General features: G+C 38.2%; 1 long non-coding RNA gene across 1 annotated transcript in view; it reads right to left on the reverse strand.

Moving 5' to 3' along the window:
• Positions 1-3,254: 3,254 nt before the first annotated feature.
• The window catches only part of LOC146583666 (uncharacterized), a 58,944-nt gene continuing 39,760 nt past the window's right edge, over positions 3,255-22,438 (reverse strand). The window contains exon 3 of the long non-coding RNA XR_014893174.1: positions 3,255-3,461. This is a non-coding gene — a long non-coding RNA (uncharacterized LOC146583666). The remainder of the gene's footprint in view (positions 3,462-22,438) is intronic.

Consider the following 22,438-nt stretch of genomic DNA (forward strand, 5'->3'; position numbering starts at 1 on the left):
AGGAAAGAAGAGGTCAGGTAACTTAAGCATCAGTAGCTCCTAAAAAAAAAAAAAAAAAGTTCTTACGGGTCAAGCACCCTCGCTGTTTAGCTTCTTTCTGTACCGTTTCATGTTGCTGACTTTCTCACAGGTCATTTATGTGTTATTTTTCAGTGCTCATTAGTGTGTTTTCCTCCTTATTACCTGTTGGCTTCTGTATTTGTTTGATTTTACATACACAACAACATAGACTACCCAGAATACATTTTGATTCCTAAACTCTATATAGACAAGGGAATTTGTCCTTAATTCTCTGCACTTTGCATTTAATCCTAATAGCTGTACTGTGAGATATACAAGCTGCGAGTCTGACAAGCACTGTGGCAATCAATTCAGTGGGATCAGAGATGAATAAAAAAATCTGATTTATGCTTCTCTAACATAGTAATTTGGAAAGAAAAAAAAGGAGAAAAAGACAGTCAAATAAGTGCCAAACTTGCCTCTTGCTATTTTCATAAGTTTACTCCAGAGCCTATTTGGATTTTTAAGAACAAATGCCCTTCTACACAACTGTAATACAAAGAAGATCTGCCAATAGGTGAAGTTAACTGAAAATAATGCCCACTGTCAACAAATGCCAACAGCAGATACATTTGTCTTTGGATACAATACATAAATAATTCTCAAAAGAAAAGAAAAAACAATTTCTAGCTTCACAATAATGCCACAGTATGCCAGCTGAACTTTTAATTAAAACACTTCTGACTTGTTTTGACATTTCAAACAACTTTTCTTAATATTCCCTTCTGCAAGCACTCAGTATCAAAAGCCCTCAGTACACTCGGTGATGGAAATCTGATACGATTTCCATCCTATAACACGCAAGGAGCTGCAGGATCCTGCCACAATCACCACAACATTAGACTGGAGAGATGGCGACGACTTTACAGTCTTGACAGCTAAATTTTACATTTCTCAAGACTAGTCTTAACACCTCTCACTCACATGCTAAATAAATACATGATTTTGTCTCTCATTGACATCTATTACCTTGCCCCAAGCTTAAACTTGCTCTGCACAAATTTTGCAGATCAGTTTAACCTGACAGAGAGGGTCTGTGAAAGGAATTCTATAAAGTCTTACTGGTGGTATGGCGGTATGTAGGAACATACTAAAACATATTACTTTAGCTGGAATGTTGGATGATAAGTAGTTAATGGTCCCTAAATATAATTTAGGTAAAAGAAAATTCCAACCATGCTAAATTTCTTCACTGGGAGAAATTTCAAATGTCATAGATTAAATATTTAATGGAGCAAATAAGTGTAAATTCCTGACACAAAATAATGAACATAAAATACCACGTGAACCAGGTTGCATGCAGTGCAGAGTGGGCCTCATGGGTATTTTATGATGTTTGTGTGTAATCTGATGTTTATCTGTGTTGTGTTTTTCTGGATTTTGCTTAACCAGTTATGGAGATGTTTATGTATACCCACACACTTTCTTTAAATTCCACAGCAGGATTGCATGCAGTAAAAAATACTGTACTTGGGGCAATTTACCACATTAAAGCCTCTCTTGCAAGTTTCAGATTACTGTTCTTCATTGGGCGTTTACATTTCCTATTTCTTGACTGCATTCCTCTCGCATTCGCTGTATCACAAACTGAGCTAAGTTGCTGTTGTATACCTTGGAGGGAAACATGACCTATCAGGGGGAGAGATTTCTCCCCCCGTTCAAGTTTAAACTACAGTTCTAATAATTTTTTTATAGAATGGGTTACATCAGGGAAATGAAAGCTTTCTTTAACTAGGAAATTAAATGTTTTAAGAACAATAAGTTATTCATTACAATATCAGTAGAAATAAGTTATCCACTAGTTATATAAAACAACAAAACCATGTTTTGATGTCTGTGAAGGTTCTCAGTCATCCAGGTCATTGTAGTCAAATGAGCTTGCAAAGAAAAGCGTCTGGACTTCTTTAAGTTGCTTGAAGACGTTTCACCTCTCATCCGAGAAGCTTCTTCAGTTCTAAGGTCAAATGGTGGAGAGTCCCAGATATGAACCTAGTGGGAGTATCCCCCCACAGAGGGACAAAAGGACCCCCTGATGATCCTCTAATCGCCTGAGCCAAGGTGTGAAACTGGGTGTGGGTCCCAATCAGCCAGAGTTTCGGGTGAGCTCATTGTGAAACCTGGCCCCACCTTATCATGCAAATTCCTGAGATTAGATGGCCCAGGATGTGAGTGGGCGTTAAGATGTCTGGGAAGGGATCTCAAAACTGGATTATAGATGGCAGAGAGTTGGTGTCGTAAACCACCGCCTCTGTTCAAAGATGGTCGCTCACAGTGGACATAGAGGGCTTCTTTCACTCCTCTTTCAAACCATCTGTCCTCTCTGTCCAAAATGTGAACATTGGCATCCTCGAAAGAGTGTCCTTTAGGTCTGGGCATTCCTCGCTGCACTGTACAGCATACACCACATTCTTAAGTCTGTGTTTTGGCGTTTTGTCTTTCAGGTGAACCAGTTTTTGTCTGAGCGTGTTGCTGGGTCTGAAATGCACCTCTTCAAGTCTTCAAGTAACTTAAAGAAGTTCAGACGCTTTTCTTTGCAAGCTTCTTTGACAACATGTTTTGATATTATATCTTACAAAGCACTGTTTAAAAATCAGCACGGTTGGCAGAGAATGTTAATTATCATAGTTAAGTATCTCAAAACTTGGCTCCCAAATAATAGTGAGACATGTGAGGTAATAATAATAATAATTATTATTATTAACTAGTATTTTGCAAAAAATGTTAATTAGATTCGTATTGAATGAAAGTGGTCTGCTGTCAGATATTGGAATATGTGGTAACACCACAACAGTTCGAGCTCCTTTCACTTGAATGCTTTGCTTTTTAAATTAAGATCTGTCTCTAAATAAACCACATAACTATACTCACATCTTCTTTTCTTGTACACATTTTTCTTCTCTCACTGGAGGCACAAGCACTGATTATTTTATTTTATTTTATTTTACATTATGTTACATTTTGTGCAAGGACAGGAAGGAAGATGCAAACAGGCAGGAAGCTTACTGCAGGATGGCAGGTTGCCAGGCAGGCAGGCAGGCAGTGGAAACAGGAGCAATCAGGAATCAGAACAGCAATTGGGACTCAAGACGACACATAAGTGTGAGAGGCAATCAGGCACAGAACAATGGCAAGATGGTGAGTACAGACCCTGTCAATGATGCTGTTTTTATACCTAATCATGCTACAGACCGGTTGCCAATTAACCTAATTAGCTGTGAGATGAGACTCCGTAGTGCATTTACCACTGTTGTCCCACGGCAAGGGTATCCTGGGTTTTAATCTAGCAGCTGGCTGGGACCTTTCTGTGTGGCCATAGGTGTGAAGCTTTCTCTGTGTTAGGTGTACCATGCCTCTAGCCCCATGGCAGCTGTGAGGACCTCCACCAACCTGAGCAGAATAAGCTGTAAAGGAAAATAGATAGAAAATTTTGAGATCATCCACTAACATCACACATTTTTCCAGTCTTTTATTATTAACCACACTATTTAATTTGCAATTTGTAGTTTTCTTTCTTATCATTCATTTACTATTCTTAGATGTTTCCATGTTGTTTCTGCCAAATTTTGACCTTACTATCCAAATATCACAGAAGAACTTAATGTTCATTAGACCAGGCAATGTTTTACCAGTAGGTGTGAGTTGTGGCCTCAGTTTCCTGTTTTTAGCTGGCTCAGCCCATCCGTTCTATCCTGATTGTTTCTATCACCTTTCTTTCTCATTCTGACTCGGTTTGAACTTGAGCAGATTAACCTGACCACATCTGCATGTCTAGGTGCATTGATTTTTTTTGTTTAGATATTTGCCTGAATGTACAGTTGAGCAAGTGAACTTAACAAAGGTGCTGGTGAGTTTAAATAACTTCAGCTATGTATAATGGACTGAACTTTTTTCTCTTCTTGGCACACTGGTGACTTTATTTTCTGACAGGGACTGAATTGATAGTCTCCATTATATTTTTTGTTCCTTCTGTTTGTGATTCCTCTGACTCTGTGCCAATGAAAAATGCATTTCCACATCTCTACTGAGTGACTCAGTTTCAGATTAGGTGAAGTCAGGGTGTGATGTGTAATAACTTGAGGTCCAACAGTGATTCTACAGGCAAATAATGACTTAAGGTAGAACATCCATTCAAGGTGAAAGGTGGGAATGGAAATCAAGCTTGGTCATGTTCAGAATTTAGGACTAATGATTTAAATAGTACCATGGAAGAATGCATGCACATTTACATGTGTACCATGAATTCCATGAATCATTCAGGAGAAAACCAGAGAAACTATGGAACAAGGCAGAGAGGCTGTATTAGTATGAATGCAATATACAGAATCAGATCAAACACAGTAAGAAATTTACAATACTGGGATTTCCTTTTAAATACTGCATCACAAAACAAATATGATGACAGCTACTGAAAGGAAATGGTACTAAAATGGAAGTACTGTAAAATAAATTACTCTAAGCGATTAAACTCTCTATATAGATTATATAGAGAGTTTATATAGAGAGAATTAAAGTGAATCAGCTAAATGCTATCCTTCTAAATTATTTGAAGTTCACTGGAGACAAAAATATATTTTCCCAAGAGAGCATGGAATGCATGTTAACAGGCTACAAAGCCATGAGGCAGAAGAGTAAATATTGTATGCTTCCAACTGAGAAGTGTTCTGAAAGCCTTGGTATACTGAGCATGGTCCTATTTTTGGTACAGGACCTTCATCCCAAGATGAAGACCCCCCCCCCCCAGTTTATTTTTTATGCATTTGCCAGAAAATGTCTGACAGTGTATGGCTTTCCATTAAGTATTGTTGTGAGAACTTTTGTGACTTCCTCTATTAGAGTTGTCAGACAACTCACCTTAGAAAAGATTGATTTATTACAGCAGGAGAATAAACTTAGAGTTTGGCATCTAGGTTTTGTTTTCATCTCTCCCTGTGAATATATCACCTAAAATTAGGTAATGATGAGTAAACATCCCCTCTGAGATTACAGGTAGATGCTGCATTGAATGAGGAATTTGAACAGCACGAAGCTACGCAGGGCCACAGCAATACTGGCATTTTATATAGAGAAATTAGAAATGAAGCTTTAAATAAATGATACATATTGCATTCAGTTTGATTTGTCTGCCTAAACTACCTTCCCAGCTTTGCTCCATTTATATTCTAATATGTAAATCACTTCCCTTTATTGTTTTTTTCACCACTACAACCATCAAAATGGACTGATGATGTCATGGAGTTTGTTTGTAGCTGTGATTTATAAATAGTCTCAGCTGTGCATACAACCATGGCAATTAACAACTACATAAGGTTATGATCTAATTATTAGAGTCTGCATAAAAATTGGGGTTCATACACTGCACAAAAAAAGAAGTAAAGGAACATTTTTAATTAGTGTAGAGTCTGCTCTCAAGTCAGTGAAACCTGTGGGATATTGATCTGGTGTGGTAAGTAACAGAAGGGGTTATTAATCACTTTCAGCTGCTTTTGTGTTGGTAAAATTAACAACACGTACACTAAAAGGGCAACAATGAGACAACTGCCAAAATAGGAATGGTTTTTACATCTTTTCTGAATGTTTTTTTCTATTAGTTTTGCATTTGGCTATCCATCTCTCAGCACAGTGTAGAGAGCATGGAAGGGATTCCAGGAGACAAGCAGTTAATCTAGAGGAAGACCCTTAACCCATCAGCAGGACCGGTCTCTGCTCCTTTGATTAAAGAGGATCATGTTAAGCACTGCAAGAGCCCAATGCTCTTTCCATTCCTAACACTGCTATGGCCAGTCCATATCAGTGTAGACATCCAGCATGATGGTATTTTTTCCATTGAGATCTGATGTGTTTTCAAAGTGTTCCTTTAATACTTTTTGAGCGGTGTACATCTGCATAAAAGCACCCTGTGTTTTCACATCTCTAGCATGGTTACCATGACTGTTTGCTAATTTACCCACAGGTGCTATTTCCTCATTCCCTCAATACGTTATTTAGGATATGAGAACATTTCCAGTAAGCATTAACAGTTACGCAGCTTTTCAGTTTGTGATGAAATTATGCTGCTAAAATGAAAACATTCATGGTTTCATTGCTCTAACGCTGGAAATGCTATTACATTGCTTTTGTAATGACAATATATGCAATAATCAGTTTAATTTTTACTTCTGCACTTCACAAGTTGTTAGAGAATGAAAGTACAAAGCAAAAAACAAACCAAAAAAAACATCTGTGCAGCTATTATAACAAGATGTTGTGTCGCTGATGGCTTCCAGTAAAAGCCAGAGCTTCAAATGTAATGTGTCACAGGATCCTAGTAATTTTAAACGTCCTGCAGTATTGTATACAGCTTCACATAGGGTTCCCATAAACCAGGCTTGCTTTGCTGTGTTTGACCCACTTCTGGTCCCCAAAGTGAAGTTTTATGTTGGCCAGTAGTGCATTTAAAGTTTTTTGCAGGGTCTGGTTGACTAAAATGCCCTTGAGAAAGTTGCTGAGTAAGACAGTGTTGTGGTTCCTATAAAAGTTTAAAAGTTCATAAAGTTTCCTCACTCCCGCTTTCAAAAGTCCTTTGGTGCCCTCTGTTCATGAGATTTAAAAACGGGGGGATAACAGCATCATTCTCATATAGGTTCTTTTACATTGTTTTTACACCACAAATCCAAAACGTGTTTTTCCTCTTTCAGTAGAGTAAACTGAATGTGTTGAAGGTGACATTCTGTCTGAGGCATGTGTGAATTATTAATTAACTTTCCAACAATAAAAACATCTGACAGGGTTTATATTTGACAGTATACACTTAGTAGTATTTATATCTTCCACTCGTAGTGTTGTGTGGCTGAATGCATTTATGGACATTCTTTTCTTGCACCACATGTCTGTTAAGATTTTAAATATTTTAGTATATAAATTATATTATATTGTAAATATTATATTTTATTGAAGTATATTATAAATTTGACAATTGGATAGATAGATAGATAGATAGATAGATAGATAGATAGATAGATAGATAGATAGATAGATAGATAGATAGATACATACATACATACATACATACATACATACATACATACATACATATTGGGTATTTAGGTATGAACACGATGCCAAAAACAGGAGCAGGTCCAGACTAACAAGCTTAATGAGTGAAGGGCTACGTTGGTGTTAAAGAACATCTGGCAGCACTGCTGTCTGTTTTGTTAAGCTGTTTGACAGGAGATGTTCGCATGCCTGATGTGCATCCAGGGTGTTTGCTAAGCTGTCCTTTTGAAATATAATAATCCCATAACTATTAGCAGCATGCCATGTTTCCACATTGGTGAAAGTGTTGTGATTGGGGGGGGGGGGGTTGTATTGTGTTTTTTTTTTTTTATGCTTTATCATCTACTCACGAAAAAATGATAAAACTGTAACAATAATACAAGTCTCTCTCTGTTTTGGATTTGTGGAATTGGCTGAAGCAGATAATAGTTAGTGATACAACTTGAAAAATCACCCCTCAGACCAGAATACATCTTTAGAGTTTCCAAATAACTTAACTTCGCAAGTGGGGATACCCAGATAAACACAGAAAGAGCTACAAACTCACCGCATATCCTGTATATCACTCACACCAATTAACATTTTATAATTTTTTAAATATCCCAATATGACATAAATACTGCACAAAAGGTACAGTAAAGAAATTACTTTTCACAGATTTCTGTGTAGTCCTGTGAAAAGCTACATGCCACAACTGAATAGTTTGTAGAACTTAACAGGAAATACTTGATGTAATCATTTTTGTATGACCTTATCAGTTTCTCATATCATTGTGGAGGAATTCTGGGCCACTCTTCTCTAAAACTTTGCTTCAGTTTCTTGAGGTTTGCAGGCATTTGTTTATACACACCTCTGTTTAGGTCCTGTCACAGCATTTCAGTCAGGTTGCAGCCTGGACTTTGACTAGGCCTTTGCAACATGTTGATTTTTTTTCTTTTTCAGCCATTTTGTTGTTGTGCTTGGGATTATCTTGTTGCATAATCCAAGCCAGGTTTAGCTGTCAGATGGCCACAGCGATGCTACTTTAGAGACATGAACAGATAAAAACAGGCTGAGGCCTGACTGTTTGTCACTGCCTTTGTTACGTGTTCAAGGTCAGGGTTTGGTTGCTGGGCCGGGGTCGGCATGCACTCAGCGTTAAAATCACTCTGTGTTCTTGACAGTGTTGAGAAGTTACTTTGAAAAAGTAATTAATTATAGTTACTACTACTTCTTCTACATTTGATTTTCCCTCCACATTTCACCTTTAAAAACTGTTTATTTGCCTTGTTTGGTATCATCCCTTTTAGTACAAGCTCACATGTCTGAATTTACAGTTATGTTTTCATTTTGACATACTGTATTAACACAATTGATCTAAAATCAGACAAAAAACATTAAATCGGAGTAGAAAAAGTTATAATTTTTACTGTAACAACCACAAACACGTTTATTGAATCATATTTCATAACTTTAAATGCAAATATAAATTGTCAATTTTAAAATCATATTCACAAGTTTTGCAAACAACAAAGTTATTAGCAGCCATTTACCTTTTACTCCTTTTTTAATAACCATTTCAAACTATTTACAGAACAATCAGCTGTTCTGCATTCAATATGATGCCACACAAATTATTTGTGCCACTCCAAAAAAATAATTTCTGTCCACTATAAAGGAGAACATCACAGCCTGATACCTGCAAGTCTGACAGCAGCAGGTGTATCACTCCTGTTTCAACCTGGAGACAGCAGTCGCCTCATTGTTCTGACACACAACACAAAACTATCCACAACACTACACACTAACTACACAAGACAACACATTAACTACACACTCCAAACACGCTAAACGTCACAAATCTCTCACATCTCAAAACTTGCTCTCTCTTTTTCTGCTGTCTTACTCTCTCTCGCGCCATCACTCCTAAAACTTCCCCCTCTACCTAAACAACCAAATGTCATGTTGCCATATCATTTTTTGATTGGTCGACATGGTGCATTTTTCCACCAAAACGAACGGGCTGTTTTTTGTTTTGTTTTTTTTTATTTTTTGGTCATAAGCAGAGAGTGCTTGCTAGCGCTGTCCTTAGCCGTAAAAAGTGACGAAACTATTCAGGAAAAAATGGTGCGTATATATTGTTTATCATGACTCTGGTTTTACGTGGCTTATCAACACAATTCAAAAACTGGTATATATCACCTTGTTGGTTTGTCATCTTAAAGTAGTCGTGTAATTGGCTTACCATGACTGCTTTATTCTTCCTCAGTCCAACAGCAGCACTCATGCGATTGTTTTGCCCCCTTAGCTTCAGGTGTTGTGCTGCCCGCGGGAGCGCACGCAGCTGCTTAAAGCTGTAGCGCCCAGATTACTTACAGCTACTTCCGTGCAACTGACATAAGGTGCGGTAAGATGAACACAGCCTCAACCGTCTGTTTGTTGAAAAATAGTAACGCGACCACACCGCATTTTCTTGTTAGTAATCCAATCCAGTTCTGAGATCCCTTCCCAGACGCCTTAACGCCCACTCACATCCTGGGCCATTTGACCTCAGGAAATCACATGATAGGGTGGGGCTAGGTTTCACAATGACCTCACCCTGATTGTTACCTACACCCATTTTCACACCTTGGCTGATGTGATTAGGTAGAGGATCATTAGGGGGTCCATTGTCCCTCTTGGGTGGGGGGGGGGCATTCCCACAGGGCTTAAATCTGGGATTCTCTGCCATTTGACCCTAGAACTGAAAAAGCTTCTTGGATGAGAGGTGAAATGTCTTCAAGCAACTTAAAGAAGTCCAAATGCTTCCATGTTCTTTTAAAACTCAAACAGATCTCATCATGGTTTTGAGAGAATCAAGACAAGCTCGTCTGATCTTCACATAATTTTAAAGAAGCAGATTTCTAAAAGAGGAAATTGCATTTTGTTAGATTTATCTCTCTCTTTATGTTTTATCTGTTTTTAGAAGAGAGATTCATATATCAGTGGTTTATATATTTCACTTGAAACCTTAACTCAATACACCCTCAACCCATTGCCTTAATCAATTTCAAAAAATCATGGCAATCTTTAAAACTTCTTGAGTTTTAATCTTGATCTTTTCTAATATTGGAGCTCACACTTTATCCAGCACTAAGATGGGTTGGTAAAAATTATATAAACTTTTAACTACTTTGGCCATAGTTTACTTCCCAGAATACTCATGTCCTCTGAGAATCTGTTCTCTCTTGCAGAGTTAAGCTAAAGCTGCCATCCATCCGTTCACTTATCCCTTTCAGGGTTGCTGGTTGACTTGATCATATCCTAATCCACATACACTCATACGCACATAACATCATGTCATTTCACAATGACATGATGACAATTACATGCATAACTATTTTTTAGTAGAGATGAATCTGCACTGAGAATGTGAGTGCCTCCCACATACATCATACTATATGCATATACATATAAATATGTGGTGAATTGGAGATAACACCCACATTTATTTTAATCTGTACAGTTATGCATCACAAACTGTCATTTATTTGAATGTGAATGGAATTCAACAAACATGTTATTATTCTTTGTGTTGTATTTATGGAGGGATAATTATGGTTGTATACAAAGCTGTAGCTGTGTGCAATGACTGGGCATAAGAATGTCTGCTCTGGTATTGTTAGAGGACCATGCTGAAACACTGTTCATAAACAGCCTGGGAACCACCAAGGCTCAAGCCTGCCATGAACTAGAAAATACTGGAATGCCAGCATCACTGTTCACAGTGAAGTGAGTGAAGTTATCACCATAGACTAAGACTGTGCTGACCAAGAAAGAAGCTCCTGCTACAAAACTGACACCTTCAAGCATGACTGAAATCTGCAGCTGCTAAGCTGACAAGCCAAATGAGACAAAGATTGAGCTATTTGGCCACAATAACAAGCAATATTTTTTAAAGAGATGAAGAAGGGCTTGTAAACCCAAAAACACCATAGAAGCTGCAAAATACTGTGATGGTAGAATCATAGTCTGGGGCTGTTTTGCAGCCAGCGGTACTGGTACATTGATGGAATAATGAAGGAGGAGGGCCACCTCCAAACTCTTTAACTTCACCTCAAATCAACAGATAGACAGTTGGAACTTGGACATAGTTGGATGTTCCAACAGGACAAACACAGATGAAAACAGGTTTTAGAATAGATAAAGCAAGCATTCCGCTAAAACATTAAGCTTCTGGAATTACCTTCCCAATGTCCCAGCCTCAACGCCTTTGGAAATTTTTGGACTTTCCTTAAATGTCAGTTTTGTGCTAGGAAATCAACCAATTTAAAAACCAAATATCCAGTCAGATATATGCTAGAAGCTTGTTGGTGGCTACCAGAAGTGTCTGGTTAAGGTGCAGCTTGCAACGTCCTTGTTTTTTGAAGTTGTTAAAAATGTATGCTGTACAATCGTTACATTGTGGAAGAAGAACAGTTCTAAGAATGAATTAAAAGTCCAAAGTTACTATGACATTCATGCCCATTAGTGTATCCTAATGTCTGATACCAAAATTAGGTAGCATGATGGGGATTTGTAAAAAAGACAATTATGTACACACACAGCTTTCAAAATTTGAGAAAAAGAATGATTCTTCACATGTCTGCCTTTGTGGATGCACAGATTTGTGAGTACATAACATCTGAGTATTATGTATCTGGCCCTCAGTGTTCTGATTTTTGAAGTACAGCTACAATTAATTCAACCTGATAAGAAATGGTGGGCGCAGTGCTAAAACAACTTTTTTGGGTAATTTGCTGACAATTTGGCAGCAGCATTGTATTTGTTCTGACATTTGTCTCCTTTATTTTCAATGAAACCTTCTGCGTTAATTGCGGTCTAAAGAGCAGGCACAAGGAAAACCAGCATAATGTAATGTGTGGCTTTATAAGAATGAAAGAATCATAAATTTGTTCAACAAAATGAAAAGCAATCAGCAAGAGACTTACCTGCCGTGATCAGTCAACAATGCTTTCTACAGTTCCACAGTGTCAGTAATTGGATTTCAGGGGGAGGTGAAATTAATAAAGGTACTCCCATCTAAGCTAAATGGGAATCTGAGATGTGTGTTTCTGTGCACAGGGGATCGTGCATGATGAATAATTCTATAATGCTCATTTTTACTGTCTTGGTATGGTATAACTTATCTGGTGAAAGAAAATTAAAATTCATGTGGAGTTAGTAATATTATGCTGTATTGCCAATTGGATTTGAGAGTGACTTGGGCGTGTTTATGACTGGAGGAGGATGTCATTGGGTGAAATGTGGTGAATAAGTAATTTCACAGACTCCTTTCCAGTGCAGCAAATCTGCTTTGTTCAGATACCATTCCTCACTCAGGCTTTAACCTTATCCCTCTCTATGCAGCTCTAGTGGAGTTCATGAATTTATTACTGCCTTAGTCTGATCTCTGTATAATGTGATAAAGACTGAATATGTATGTATCAAAAAATCAGCTTTTATAGACATTGTAGATTAACATAGTTGAAGACTGAAACTGGATTTGAGTAATGCGGTATTGTGGGGAAATATTAAGCCACACATGGGCTTACACTAACAAAAAAAAAGAAAAAGACTTATACTGAAGGAATCTTAAATATAAATGCAACAACCTGCTGAAGTTTAAACAGAGCATCAGATCAGGAAAAAAAGGTGAGGGAAAACTTTAAAGATGACATGGTTGTTGGTGCAATACTAGCTAGTCTGAGTAATTTAGAAACGTCTAATCTACCTGGATTTTTCTGATTGGTTATCTCGAGGGCTTACAACGGGAGATAAAGGAGAGGATATGTGCAGAGGAGGGATAGTGAATACATTAAACAGAGGATGTTGAATATGGAGTTTCCAGGCAATAGGAACAGAGGACGAGACATAGAGAATACTTATGGATGTATTGTCTTAATATACGCTCAGTCACCCAGGTAAAAAAATCCCAAAAAGTTGATTCTGTTAATCTGGATGTAGCGTTTTCAGTGGGAGAAACGTTTCATCACTTCTTCAGTCTCGGATGACTGCAGGTTTTCCCAACCTTTTAAACAGTACATTTGCATAATGACTGAAACTAGCACCATTGGCGAACAATAGGCTGTGAGGTCAGTTTGTTGATTATTCATATGCAAAATATTAATGATCATTATTCATTCATTATTCCATCAACTGCTTGTTATTTGTTGCTATATAAATAAAATTACATTTGATAGAAAAGAAGAGTAATACAATTCAGTCTCCATCTTTAATCAGCCTAACCTGCTGCACATCCGTTCCAGCTTGATCCCTCTATGTGTCCTTTTCTTCTTCTTTAATTTCCACACTCACATAAAACTCAGTATAAGGCTTTTCCTTTTCCACCCTCTCTTTGTTCTATGCCTAGCCTCCCGGTACTCCTGTGTACTTTCTTCATCTACCTAACTATCCCACTTTTTCTTTGTCAAACTCTTTCTTCTAATGTTTACCTTCCTTGTCCTTCCTCATTCCACCACCAAGTCTCCTTGTCCTCTTACCCATGTCTAAAGGATAGACCATCTTACTGGCATTTTACTTGGCCATTTCAGCTTTACTTTCCTAGTCACCTGGTAATTCTTCTCAAACATTAAAAGTCCTCGCTAAACGCTGCACGACATTGTCTAAGGAGCTTGGAAAGAAAAGCGTCTGGACTTCTTTAAAGAAGCCTTTAAAGAAGTCCAGACCTACGATGATCTACGATGACTGACAACCTTCACAGACATTCTGCACAATATTCTTCCTTCACATGTAGCACTCTAACGTTGGTGCAAGCAGACAAACTATTCATTCGGCATCCCACTGTGGATTTTTTTAACCTTTTAAATTGGATTTATTTCTTTATTGCACTAAACTGTACATATGACAACAACAACTTGAAAAGTCTTGTCTGGGACAAAAAAAGAAAAACGCTGTTGGAAAATTCGTGTCCAAATTCATTCGTTTCTAGAAACACTAGTAAATACATTAAAAGTCATGATCATTTTGAAAACTGAGATGAGACTGTACTGGTTAGGTTCATGGTGGCATTTTGCTTGTATGGCTTAGGTTCATTTTCCCTCGTAGAGGATGGAATCACTGCAGATGTTTCAGTCCATAGGGAACAATCAGGATCACTGAGTTATTTAATGAGTATGAAAATGATGTGAATCGGTATGGCCTTTTATTTACACATCATTTTCACACTCATCAAACCATTCATGGTTTGATGAGTGTGAAAATATTGTGAAATATATGCTCTTTCAATGTACAGTGGGGCAAAAAAGTATTTAGTCAGCCACCGATTGTGCAAGTTCCCCCACTTAAAATGATGACAGAGGTCAGTAATTTGCACCAGAGGTACACTTCAACTGTGAGAGACAGAATGTGAAAAAAAATCGATGAATCCACATGGTAGGATTTGTAAAGAATTTATTCGTAAATTAGGGTGGAAAATAAGTATTTGGTCACCTCAAACAAGGAAAATCTCTGGCTCTCACAGACCTGTAACGTCTTCTGTAAGAAGCTTTTCTGTCCCCCACTCGTTACCTGTATGAATGGCACCTGTTTGAACTCATCATCTGTATAAAAGACACCTGTCCACAGCCTCAAACAGTCAGACTCCAAACTCCGCCATGGCCAAGACCAAAGAGCTTTCGAAGGACACCAGGAAAAGTATTGTAGACCTGCACCAGACTGGGAAGAGTGAATCTACAATAGGCAAGCAGCTTGGTGTGAAAAAATCAACTGTGGGAGCAATCATCAGAAAATGGAAGACATACAAGACCACTGATAATCTCCCTCGATCTGGGGCTCCACGCAAGATCTCATCCCGTGGGGTCAAAATGATCATGAGAACGGTGAGCAAAGATCCCAGAACCACATGGGGGGACCTGGTGAATGACCTGCAGAGAGCTGGGACCAAAGTAACAAAGGTCACCATCAGTAACACACTACAACGGCAGGGAATCAAATCCCGCAGTGCCAGACGTGTTCCGCTGCTGAAGCCAGTGCATGTCCAGGCCCGTCTGAAGTTTGCCAGAGAGCACATGGATGATACAGCAGAGGATTGGGAGAATGTCATGTGGTCAGATGAAACCAAAGTAGAACTTTTTGGTATAAACTCAACTCGTCGTGTTTGGAGGGAGAAGAATACTGAGTTGCATCCCAAGAACACCATACCTACTGTGAAGCATGGGGGTGGAAACATCATGCTATGGGGCTGTTTTTCTGCCAAGGGGACAGGACGACTGATCCGTGTTAAGGACAGAATGAATGGGGCCATGTATCGTGAGATTTTGAGCCAAAACCTCCTTCCATCAGTGAGAACTTTGAAGATGAAACGAGGCTGGGTCTTCCAACATGACAATGATCCAAAACACACCGCCCGGGCAACAAAGGAGTGGCTCCGTAAGAAGCATTTGAAAGTCCTGGAGTGGCCTAGCCAGTCTCCAGACCTCAACCCCATAGAAAATCTGTGGCGGGAGTTGAAAGTCCGTGTTGCTCGGCGACAGCCCCAAAACATCACTGCTCTCGAGAAGATCTGCATGGAGGAATGGGCCAAAATACCAGCTACTGTGTGTGCAAACCTGGTAAAGACCTATAGTAAATGTTTGACCTCTGTTATTGCCAACAAAGGTTATGTTACAAAGCAGAGGTGGGACCAAGTCATTGTTTTGCAAGTCTCAAGTAAGTCTCAAGTCTTTATCCTCAAGTCTCAAGTCAAGTCTCAAGTAATGTCAGGCAAGTCAGAGTCGAGTCTCAAGTCACTGGTGTAAAAGTCCGAGTCAAGTCACAAGTCTGAAATTTTGAATTTCAAGTCCTTTCGAGTCTTTAAAAAAAAAAAAAAAAAAAAAGTATGTTGCAGTTATGCTAAATGTAAATATTAGACCATGTAATTTTTAAATCTGTGTTTTTCTCAACACATGACAAAATAGTGAACTTAGAAAATATACACAAATTGTGAAATTGCACCTCTTTAAAATGCAGCTCAATTAAACCTAGCTCCAAGAATAATTTTCACCGACAGTTCTGAGATAAGGTGCATGTTATTCTTGGATGCGGTTGTAGGACCGGTGTTGTGCCAAAAAGTGATTGTCTGCCAAAAACTGATTTCCGGTATTTGCCAAAAAGCGATTGCTCATATTTAAAGTGCTATAAGTAACTTGTTGGGCTATAATATGTTAAACATATGTCAAATGCATCCCTTATGGATGACATAAAGTCATCTTGAGCCACAAACAACATTCGTGTAGCAAGATACAAGCCGCAATCAGTTTTTGGCAGCGACTTTTATATAACCTTTATTTATGCAGTAAAAAAAATCTCATTAACATTAAAAATGTATTTTGTAAGAGTAAGTTGCCCAACAGGACAGCAGAAATGGCAGCAAATATTACAATAGTTCTGTAAAAATATTTTAAGTGGGGATAAAGGACCGGATTGGTTATAATGTAAGTACAAGTTGTAAAGATACTTAAAAAACAGATAATTTTTTAATTCTTTATGTAACCCCTTTGTATCCCCTGTTCACCGAAGTCTATTTACGAACATACATAAAGATATTACACATAAAAAATACACAGAAACACTGGAAATCACTTTTTGGCAGACAATCACTTTTTGGCACAACACCGGCTTTAAAATCGCATGACAAAAATATCATATACATTAAAAAAACTGCATCACCAACGTAGCCTGGACAACATTTGCTAGTTAGATGAAGTCAGCTATCTCATCGTAGCATATTTATATGCATATTTATAATCATACGGTTCTTGGAGTGAGTGCATACACTCGTGAAGTTTAGTAACTTCCGGTCACTGCAACAAGCCCAGGTACAGTTTACCGACGGATGGGTACAGGACCTTGAAATGCACCGTGTAGAAAGTAAAGACCATCGTACGTATCATAAGTTTACCAGTCTCACAAATCGTCTTCATAAATACACATTCGTTAACCGTTTATTAATATAACCTTTGAGCTTAACGGTAATTAATTAGTAGTGGAAATAATTTCTGGTACGCCTTACAGAAATGTAGCAGTGACAATAATACTGTATGCTGTAATCGTACTGGACAATTAGTGATACAAAACTGTTTTATTCTGTGAATAAAAGTATATGTTTTTGTCAATGTACCATAATAACAGAAGCGAAACGCAATATTGTGTCAGGACAATTCACTATTTATGCACAATAAATAAAGGAGCATAGCGCAACAATTTCTGTTCAGCACCAGACTTGCTTGTAACCTATATCACCAATTATGTTATGAAAATGACGTGTTAACTACAACAGCAGACTGACCTTTGTGTAAATGCTTGGAGCAGACTAACCTGTGAGCTGGAGTGTTCTGGGACGTTATATTTGATCTTTGAATGGCTGCAATCCAGTCGCGTCTTTGTTACTTCGGAAACATGGCTCGAACAATTTCTCTTCAACGACGTAATCCGATAACAACCGATCTCTTTACCCGTCGGCTTCCCGTGGCTGTCATGCGACCGGCTATTGTAGTTAATAATACAACAGCTTCTTGACATTTTTGTGTTTCTTTTTATCGCTGTGTGACTGATTTCAATTGAAAGCCTGCGTGCGCTAGTACCGCTTGCCACGAGTTCCCAGAATCCTTTGCGGTTCTACCCGTGAATGACGTCACATTTTCAATCTATATATAATATGCATGTTAAATTTTATATTTGGGGTAAAATATCAAGTCTTTTCAAGTAAACCGGTTCAAGTCCAATTCAAGTCCCAAGTCATTGGTGTAAAAGTCCAAGTCAAGTCACAAGTCTTAGAACATTTTTTCAAGTCAAGTCTAAAGTCATAAAATTAATGACTCGAGTCTGACTCGAGTCCAAGTCATGTGACTCGAGTCCACACCTCTGTTACAAAGTATTGAGTTGTATTTTTGTTATTGACCAAATACTTATTTTCCACCCTGATTTACGAATAAATTCTTTACAAATCCTACCATGTGGATTCATGGATTTTTCTTTCACATTCTGTCTCTCACAGTTGAAGTGTACCTCTGGTGCAAATTACTGACCTCTGTCATCATTTTAGGTGGGGGAACTTGCACAATCGGTGGCTGACTAAATACTTTTTTGCCCCACTGTATTTCTCATTATTTTTATATTAATCAAACCATCCAATGACCCTTCGTGCCCTGTGGGGTATTGTCATCTTGGAAGAAACCGCTAGTGCTGAGAATAGAAGACAGACACAAACCGCTCAGAATAGAAGTGTTTTACAATAGGATAGAGTTAATGGGTTCAAACAACCTTGTACTGATTTGCAGTGACCCTCAGCTGAGAAGACAAGTAAGCCTATCAGCAAAGTGTCTCTCACACCATAAGTAAAAAAAAGAATACAACAGGAAAACAATACAACATTAATTTTTGTCCATAAATATAATGTTTCATAAGTTTAACTCCCTAATACAGTCTCTAAATTCCCCATATGTCAAATATCCTCTGAAACCTTTCTACATGAAATCTGAAACATTTTACAATTAGGGTTCTTATAAAACCTGAAATGAACTGTTTAAAAAAAATCTTGACTAGTTGTGAAACCACAGCTTTTTCAGCTTCAGTTCAGCTTTAATAAAGACAATTTCCATGTCCTTACCTGAATTCCTAACAAAATTCCTGAAAAATAACCCACCTGCAATTGTGCCTGTATTATTAAAGATTAAAAATAGGTACGATGGTAATGACTGGCACGACAGAAATGAGTGCCCTGCTGTAATTTGTAGCGCTGGTCAGATAAACAGATTTTTTTTTTAAAAAATCCTGCTGTCCAGTCTGACAGCTTTTGCAATCAGAATTATGATCTGCAGATTTACCCCAGTTGATAGAATAGTCTGGTAGTCTGGGATGTGAACTTGTCTTTAAGTGTGATTGTCTTTATGAGCGAGGTTTGTGAGTTCCTAAGGAAAAGTTATACATTATCAGCATAGAGCATCAGCTTCTTATGGTCTGTATTTTCAGCTTGAACTCCTTTGATATCTATATTTTGTTGGATTGCTGCCATTAGTGGCTCCATAAAAATAACAAAAAGCGAGGTGAAAAGCAGACTGACCTGGCTGGTGCCCCTCTGTAGGATGAACACAAGCTTTTGGGAAGCTGCACAGTGTTTTGATCCAGTCTATGAAAAATGAACCAAATCCAAATTTATATACTGCTAATAAAAAAATTCCAGTTTACCCAGTCAAATGCATTCTCTGCATCTGAAGAGACCACTGTGGTTTATAACTTGCTGATAGAGCAATAGTCTATTAGAATTATTAGTCTAAGTGTATTATTGGCTGAGTGTCTACCCTCGATAAAACCTGTTTGATAAGGATATATTATGAATGGAGTATTTTGCAAAGTATTTTAAGGTCTGCATTTATAAGTGAAATTGGGCGGCAGCTGGATAGGAGTGTAGGATCTTATTCTGGTTTAAGAAGTAGACTAATGGTGGCTAAGTTTATCTTTAAGGATTAAGATTGTTTGTTCTGCATTTGAGTGACCATTCTGAAAAAACAGGTTCTAGAGAAGGCCAAATGTCAGCATCAGAAGGATTAGTCTGTGATGAGTATAAAGCTTCATAAAAGTTTTTAAAATATTTATTTATTTGCTGTGGGTCATGAGGAATCTCCCCAGTGGAATCCTTTATAGAATAAATTTCTTTTTCTTTTTTTTTTTTTCTTTTTTTTAGCTTTAACTGGTTTGTAAGGAATTTTCTAGATTTATGTTCAAAGTTCTCCAAATACCAACTTTGCATCAGAGACTGTGTTTCCTCAGTAATTACTTCATTTAATTTCAGTTTTCTCAGGTTGTAAATTATATATTCTTATGGTGAGGTAGTTGTAAAGATTTAATTCTTTATTCTAGTTAATGAAACAACTAATACAAGTATTTTCCCTTCATCTCTTATATGAACATTAATTTTCCTGTTGTCCATAGCCAGGTGATTCCTGGCAGGTCATTATTATATAAATACATGTTTTCCCTTGGCCCAACACCACATAGATTCCATGTAACAAACCTCAGTGTGGTCATGTTTAAACTAACTGGTGGAGTGTTGAATGTTAAAGTTGTCTGTGCGTGTCTGTGTATCTGTTATCTTGTACGGCTGTATATAATTGTAGCTCAGCTCGTCGACTTCCCAAACGATGGACACAATGAAAAGCGATGTTTTTAACTATGTCCTCCAGGAGTTTCAGGTGAGTCTGGATAAAATCACTCACCGTTGTTTCCAGGTCTTCTTTTACCTTCTCTGATATTCCCGAAAACATCAAGCTGTCCCTCATGCTGCAGGCCTGGAGCTTGATGACAGTTTCTTTGATTCTTTTTATTTTCTTCCGAGAGTGAGGGAATTCACAGTTTCTTTGAGGTTGGCGTTTTCAGCAGCAAGAACTCCACGGACTTACACAGTGCCTGAAAATCTTAACGGAGGATTTCCAGGAGGGCCAGACGTGCATCAAAGCTGTACAGTTTTTTATCTATGGATGCTAAAATATCCACAATGCTGTAGCTGGCTCTGGTGAGTCTTCGAGGTGGCTTTGTTTCAAGGACAGTGTTCATGTGCTGCTGAAGGGAGTCGGCACCTTGTTACCTTGTTTTCCCATAACAACATGCTTGAAGCACTCGTCAATATACTGCCGCAAACTGTCCAGGTGTTCTTTGCGGTCCTCCAGAGTGGTGAAGTTGGTTAGAATGTAAGTATAATTCTTATTGTTGCAACCTGCCAAGGAATAAACTGTCTGAAATGTTTTTAGTGGTGCACCATGATTAATCCTGCTGAGATTTTGCTGTCTCGCACGTTATTACATCATAACTTCTCCTTACTTACCTGTCTCACTTAACTTTCACTTCCTCCCAACAGAAACAGAAATTCTGAACCAACATCTGTATCCCCGCATTAATATGATTCAATTATGTGCCTCCAAATTACTAAAATTACTCTGAAATTGAGTCAAAAATACAGATTATTGGATTATTATGTTATTAAAACAGGGTTGGCGTTAGAGGATAATGCTTGCAAATCGTCAAGTTTATTTGCTGGTCAATATCATATATCTACAGTCAGTGTTGGGGAGTAACGGAATACATGTACCGCCGTTACGTATTTAAAATAGAAAATATGAGTAACTGTATTCCGTTACAGTTACCGTTTAAAAAGGTGGTATTCAGAATACAGTTACTTCGTTGAAATAAATGGATTACACTGCGGTACTTTCCTGTTTCATATTGTCGCGGGTCAGGACTGTTTGGGTTTTGTTTGACAGCTACGTTCTGTTGTTCCAGGCGGCAGCGTTACGGTTGCCATGGTTACAGGGCGACGCTCTCTCTCTCTCTGCGACTGTGTGTTTCCTGGGTGAGAGAGCGCCTTTTCGTTGTTGTTGTTGTGCTAAGCTAACAGGCAGAATGCTACAAACATAGCTCTAAAGAATGTAGCATCATGGGCAGTGTAGTCCGTGCTGCAGGGAGAATGGACTGCCATACACGTTATGTGTCTGTGAGCGCGAGGAGGGAGAAAAAGGGGAGTGGAAAGGTACGAGTTGTCATCGAGGAAAAACGGGAGCTGGAAGCATGTAAATATAATAATAACCACTGCAGCCAAGAAGAGTGCCTGACGAGCCCAGTTGTAAGTAAGCTATTAAGACTCGACTGTACACAGTGTTCGTGTTTTCCTCCGAAAACAATAAGTTCAGTTGGAGCAGCCTTTCAACGCCTCTCTCTGTCTCTCGCAAGAAAAGTTGACCCACACAACAAAGTAAAGCTATTTTTCGGCTACGAGCCGACAGGGACCCCGCCGTATTAGTCAGAGGTCCCTTTACTACAGTTCGGAGTCGCGGACCTTCAGTAATAGTAATAAATCACACAGCAATAGTACATTCACGTTGTTGTAAAAAGCATGATAATATATTAAGTAATCCAAAGTATTCAGAATACGTTACTGTCATTGAGTAACGTAACGGAATACGTTACAGAATACATTTTGGGGCATGTATTCTGTATTCTGTAATGGAATACATTTTAAAAGTAACCTTCCCAACACTGTCTACAGTCTTACCATCAAAAAGATATTGGCTGTTTAATCATTATCATTGCAGTGCAGGTACAGATCATACACTGTAAATTCAGCTACTGTATGGATGGTAACTGACACTGTCTGTACAGGAAACTGCCTGATGCCTTTGCTTCAGACATCTCATGTACTAACTTTCACAGTATCCTTTAGGTAAGATAATAAGAGGCAATTTGTTATTTCCTTTTTCTTTTATTTCACCACAAAATTCCTTTGAGATCCGAAGAGTGACCTGGGCAAGCTAACAGTCATAAAAAATTCACAACATATTAAAAATATAAGCAAGTTGAT

Source organism: Mchenga conophoros, linkage group LG1 (genome assembly GCF_057382185.1).
Source record: "Mchenga conophoros isolate Kocher_MC1m ecotype Shallow Benthic linkage group LG1, M_conophoros_male_GT1.1, whole genome shotgun sequence".
NCBI classification, from domain to species: domain Eukaryota; kingdom Metazoa; phylum Chordata; class Actinopteri; order Cichliformes; family Cichlidae; genus Mchenga; species Mchenga conophoros.